The 6000-nt window shown below is 37.9% G+C and overlaps 1 protein-coding gene across 1 annotated transcript in view; it reads right to left on the bottom strand.

Moving 5' to 3' along the window:
• Window positions 1–2927: 2927 nt before the first annotated feature.
• The window catches only part of LOC125459484 (hatching enzyme 1.2-like), a 133892-nt gene continuing 130819 nt past the window's right edge, over window positions 2928–6000 (bottom strand). The window contains exon 12 of the mRNA XM_059651856.1: window positions 2928–4116. The gene's annotated coding sequence lies outside the window, so the exon portion shown is untranslated. The remainder of the gene's footprint in view (window positions 4117–6000) is intronic.

Genomic DNA, 6000 nt, shown 5'->3' with positions numbered 1-6000 from the left:
AAACAAGATTAATCATGTAAGTACAATGAACAAATCATTAGGATGGGTAAAAATGTTTTGATGATGTAAGTAGGGATAATATTTGCAGCAGCTGGTGGTCAAGGATAACTGAACAAACGTGGGAAAATTTGAGACAAATTCTTGAGGGTTTGGTTCTTTCATGGTTAACAAATGCACATCTTTTTAAACTTTGACAACACATTCATTGGTATGACCAGATGTCAGCTCAAGAACTGATGCCGAATGTATAGTGGATAATAATATGTTGATAGGCATTGTCATGTTGATACCCATTTTATGTAGGACCACACCAATGCAAGGCATCATTTGAATTAGAAAATGTTGGGGTAATTATTATGTAAGATATCACAATAGATCATCATACATAGAAGAGATAGAGGAGTATGGTTGTTTCTGCATTAGATGGCTGCAGTATAGAAGTCACCTCAGTAGTAGGTATTCACACAATATACTTAACAAAAGGGGCAAGTTATGGATTTAGTGATAGCCAGTGTATTGTTGGACTTTTAATTTTTGTTGCACTTGCAAACTTTTAGTGAGCCATTGACAAGGACACCTAGATTCCTTTGAACATCCACACTTCCCAACCTCTCACCATTTCAAAAATTTTTATACAAAAATGGAAAGGTTTAATGTTTATTCATATTGTATTCAATCTGGTGTGATTCCCTTGGTATTCAATTCGGTATTCAATCTGGCTTGATTCCCTTAGCAAGTTTAAGTCTTCCTGAAACCACCTTGTATCTTTGCTACCAGTGTGGTATTATCAACAAAGCTGGGAACAGTACAAAACCACATCCAAGTCATTGCTGTAGATTGTGATGTTGAATCTAACACTGACCCTTGTTTTAAGACTTAAGGTAAAAGGTAGAAGGATAAAAGGGGAGTCGAGAAGTTTTTAAACTCACTGCCTGAAAGGATAGTTGAGTCAGAAACTCTCGAGATATTTAAGCAATATTTAGAAGTTCACTTGTGTTGTCTTAGACTTTAGCACTCTGGACCAATAGCTGGGAAATGGGATTAGCATAGTTAGACTTTTGTTGAGTGATACCAATAACAACCCAGCATCCTGAGAAGGGTTCCCCAAATTCTTCACAGGTTTAGGGAATCGCAATACTGAAAACAGCATCACATTAAAGAAGGATGTTAAACCCTTATGTGTCTATACACCCTGAGTTATTTGGCATTTTTTTTAATGAATCAAGTTCAAAGAAACATAGGGAAATGACTGAAATAATTGTGTCACTTCCTTGGTTAACAAAAACAACTCAGTGGTGTTTGTGCATGTTACTTCCTTCAAATTCAGTAGGCCCATCAGAATATATATTGATGTAACACAACTCAGCAATGTGGTGGTGATGGAAATCTAGCTCTTGGCTGCAGGATCTGGATGCCTAGGCTATAGAGACATAAGTAATCAGGGGCATAGATTTAAAGTAAGCAGTAGAAGGATGAAAGGGAAGGTGAGAATTTATTAAACTCACTACTTAAATGGGTAGTTGCATTAGAATCTCTTGGGTTATTTAAGTTGTATTTAGATATTCACTTGAATTGTCATAGGCTTCAGCACTGTGCACCAATAACTGGGAAATGGGATTAGTTTAATTAGATTTTTATTCACTTGTTTGCCCAAATGGCCTCCTTCTATGCTGTCAATATCCATGAGTCTAATTAATCTTTAATTTGGAATTGAAAAGTGTTCATGGTGAACATGACCAAAAAGCCCCATCTGATTCATTCACGTTCTTTAGCAAAGGAAGTCTGCTGTTCTTACTCGAACAGGTCTGCATGTGACTCCAGATTCATAGCATATGGTTGACGCACAATTGCTCTCTGAAATGATCTGACAAGTCAATTAGTTCAGGGGCAATTAAGAATGGGCAAGTAATGCTAGTCTTTCTAAGAAGACCCATATACTTTAAAAGAATAAAAAATAAACCTAGAAAAGGAGGAGCAGACATTCTTTGCGAGGAAAGAACTTTATTAATGAGATTGATGACAAATATTCTGAGATGGCTGCTTAAAGTCAATTTATAAGATCTGTCATAGTTTATTTGCCATTTAAAGTGTAATCCATAGTTTATAGCCTGTCAGAATATTCCTGCTGATTAACATTTAAAGGATATTGTTTCTGGGTTTCCAAGCAATTACATAAGATAATATTTATTATTAGTTTTATTTGATTCTTGTATGTACTGGTTGCAACCTAGATTATAACAAATTCTTTAAACCAAACATGATGCTGTTCATGGTGTTGATATGTTTGTTCGTCTCTAGCCACTCTTGTGCTACTTCCCTGGACTGCATTACTACTCAGTCTCAAAAGAGACCAGTATCTCAATATTACAATTTGAGCAGCCTGACAACAAGGATATGTTCGTGTTATTTTTTCAGTAATTGGAAAAAAATCAAATAGGTTTGTTGCTTTGAGATCCATAAATTACAAAGCTCACTACATTCCTCTTGTTACATCCCTTTAAAGGTTGTACTTGTGCAAATGTACAGGCATGCTACCATGCATTAATCACCATGTATTGTACCAACTGGTTATGCACAACAAAAGCATTTAAAGGGGACATTGTTTGTCATGCTATAACAGTGAAACAATCCAACCATCGTGCCCCATTAAAGAAACTTCCAAACTTTTGATTCAGGTTAACTTACTAAATAGCAGGTAGGTAGTCTTATTGCACACCTTGTCTTCAGATTCAGGGTGTACCTGATACAAAAAATCCAGGCTAGCATGTGATGAAGGGAATTTCTTAACATCTAGGTAAGGAGACTGGAAAAGGAATAGGAAGAATGCCAGCCAAGTGTTTAACACTTGATATATATTTATAAATGCAAGGCAATATCACAACATTTTGAGCTGACAAATTATTTTGCAGTTAACACACTACACTGCATTTACTTTCAGAATTTAACATGCCACATGACTGAAATGAATAAACCATAAATTTTGAGCCAGTGAAAATGTTGTTGGACCTGAGTGAAAAAACAAGCATTGGGTAATTTATTTTATTGTTAACTTAGAGTTCAGTTGAAAACTAACAACCAGCAAAACACTTGTGAACAAATCATGTTATTGTCCTCGAGGTTATTGTAAAGTTTGTCCTGGAGCCAAAATCAAATTTTTATGGCTATTGTTATTTAGTTACTGCAGATATAGCCTCTACAAAGTTATGACTATTGCATTCAAATAAAGTATTGACATTTCTGCAATTTCTTTTTAAAAGGATTGATTCTGTCTGTGCAGATCAAAATATTTTAAAAGAAGTTCTTTGAGTGAAAAGAGAAATAATTGATCTACAGATCAAGGGCTACGGGGAGAGTGCAGGGAAGTGGAGTTGAAATGCCTATCAGCCACGATTAAATGGCGGAGTGGACTCGATGGGCCGTATGGCCTTCCTTCCACTCCTATGTCTTATGGTCTTAAGGGATATGGGAAAAATGTGGACGTGAAATTTGTGTTTGCCACTAATGCTAAACATATAAATAGTGATACACTGACTGTCTGAGGTCTGTTTCCTGTGCAACAAATTACAACAAACGTGGCACTGTTTAAAATGCGCTGGTAACTTGCTATGAGCGTGCTTTGCACAATGAGCGAAGATGAATTTCATTTCTGAATGCTTAAGGCAAGGGCCATCTAATCAAATCAAGCAATATTCCTCAGTAATATATACAATTTTCACAAAGTTGGAATTGTTTAAAGGTACATTACCTATTTGACATTAACAAATTTTCACTGAAATTTTGAAATAATTTCTATACTTCTTTAACTGCAGCATTTTACGACTCTGTAAACTACTTCCATATGTCCATTTAAGCATAGGACTCTACTTAGTGTGGCAAAAGTTCACATTCAATATTTTGATTAAGTTTGTGTAAAATCTTTCAAAACATTTCAAATGACCAATGAGCTCCAAATTATCTGAAAATCATTTTCCATCCAATGGACATCAATGTGCAAAGATTAAAACAAAAGCAGCTTCTGACTGTTCTGCATAAATTACATTATAAACAAGTAAATCAGCAATGTACACAATGTCAGTATAAATGCATTGAATTGACTTTGCTGAATAGAAACCGCATCTGTAAAAACAAAATGAAAACTCAGAGATTGCTGACATATACAGTGACACTGATATTTTAAAAATATCATCATAAAATATTAGTTATCATTTTACTTTAAGGCATATGTTCAAGTTTACAATAAATCCAGGAGGGAATTTAGGTTCAATTAAACCCAAGTAATGAACAATACAGTGGGAACAGTTGAAAGAAATGGACAGAACAGCATGGAATAGAATCTTCCTGGTCAACAGGAGATAAGGAAGGAGGCAAGAGATCATGGAACTGAGGTGCACTGTTGATGGGACTGATACTGGACAGCTTCCAGCCTCCATGCAATGCGATATATTACTGCCTTGCCTCCAATTAACACCCTTAAGTGGTCACTTACTTAACAACCACTTAAGGAACACAGGGCCTTTTCCCATCTTGGTTGTAATTTTCACTGCTCTGGGTGAGATAACTGACAGATGGTCTACCGGACCACAAAACCTGGGTATGTGCATATCAATTGCATGGTGAGGGTGTTAATCTGTATAATTGAGGGCATGTGTAATCACAGATAGCCATCTCTCTGCCCTTGTTTCTGAACTCTATGGTTCCTCTCTCCCTGTGACTCCCATCCCCTGAGAAAACATTCCCAGGGTAGCACCTACCCTTTGGGGTAATCTTCACCCTGGCGTGCCTGGGAATTGCCGCACTGGCAACCTCCAAGGGCTCCTCTGTGGTGTTAACAAGTGCTAAGCCTGTGGGCCTTTGATAGGTATTCATAGGTACAATATGGTTGCCAGCACAGAGACGTGGCTGCAGAGTGACCAAAGCTAAACATCCAGGGGTATTCAATCTTTATGAAAGATAGGCATAAAGGAAAATGAGGTGAAATGATAGTGTTATTAAAAGTGAAATCAATGTAATAATGGGAAAAGATTTGGCTCAAAAACTCTAGATGTAGAATCAGTTTGGGTGAACCTAAAAAACATTAGTTGTCAAAACATTTCCAAACAGTCGTGGTAAGATAAAGAATAGGCAATAAACAAAACTTAGAGATGCATTGAACAAAGGTACTAGAGTAATCATGAGTGACCTTAATCAATCACAATAATACTGTGGGAAGTGGATTCCTGGAGGGCCAGCAAGGTGCAGTTTTAGACAGTATATTGAGGAAGAAACAAGGGAACTGGCTATTCTAGATGTTATTTTGCACAATGAGAAGGTGTTAATTAATAACCTGAGGAGCACTTTAGGAAGTCAGTGAACTTCTAAAACATTCCTCCCCCTTCAACACAGCCTTCTCCACCCTCAAGCATCTGACCTCCACTGCAATTAGCAACAGATCTCGTCCGTGCACATAGTAACAACCAGAGGAATCTCATTTGTGGCTGTGCCCTCCTCTGAGCTAATCTGTGACCAAATATGAACTACCTACAGAACTTTACATTTTCCCACCACTGGTGGGGGATACAGGGAGCAAAAGATGGGTCATAAAATTAACTTGATGCCTTTCTACCAGCCTACCATCCTGACTTCCTCCATTTTACTGCTTATCCCACAAAGGCTCTAAAAGTGGCCAATTAATGATCTCTTAAGAGATCTTTCCCATCCAGCGTCAATTTTCAGGCTGGCAGGAGGTGTTCAGCAGCAAGTGGAGAGCTAGAAGGTGACTCTGCTCAGGCCACAGGTGTGAAGTGGGATTGGGTAATGTTTCAATACAAAGCCACCTTTCAACAGCTGGCCCCACACATGATCACCACTATTCCCACTCACCTCCCCCCGATCCCTCTGGTCTCTCCAACAAGTCTCATCACTTCTCTTTCCACTCTGGGGCCTCACCTCCCCTCTCTGTCCTATGTTCCCCATACTTAACTCGTCCTAGACTCTCAGACTGCTTGTCGTTCCAGTCCTGAC

This window comes from Stegostoma tigrinum, chromosome 17 (assembly GCF_030684315.1).
Source record: "Stegostoma tigrinum isolate sSteTig4 chromosome 17, sSteTig4.hap1, whole genome shotgun sequence".
NCBI classification, from domain to species: Eukaryota; Metazoa; Chordata; class Chondrichthyes; order Orectolobiformes; family Stegostomatidae; genus Stegostoma; species Stegostoma tigrinum.
The sequence above is the reverse complement of the archived record's forward strand: the minus strand, read 5'-3'. Positions and strand labels throughout refer to the sequence as shown.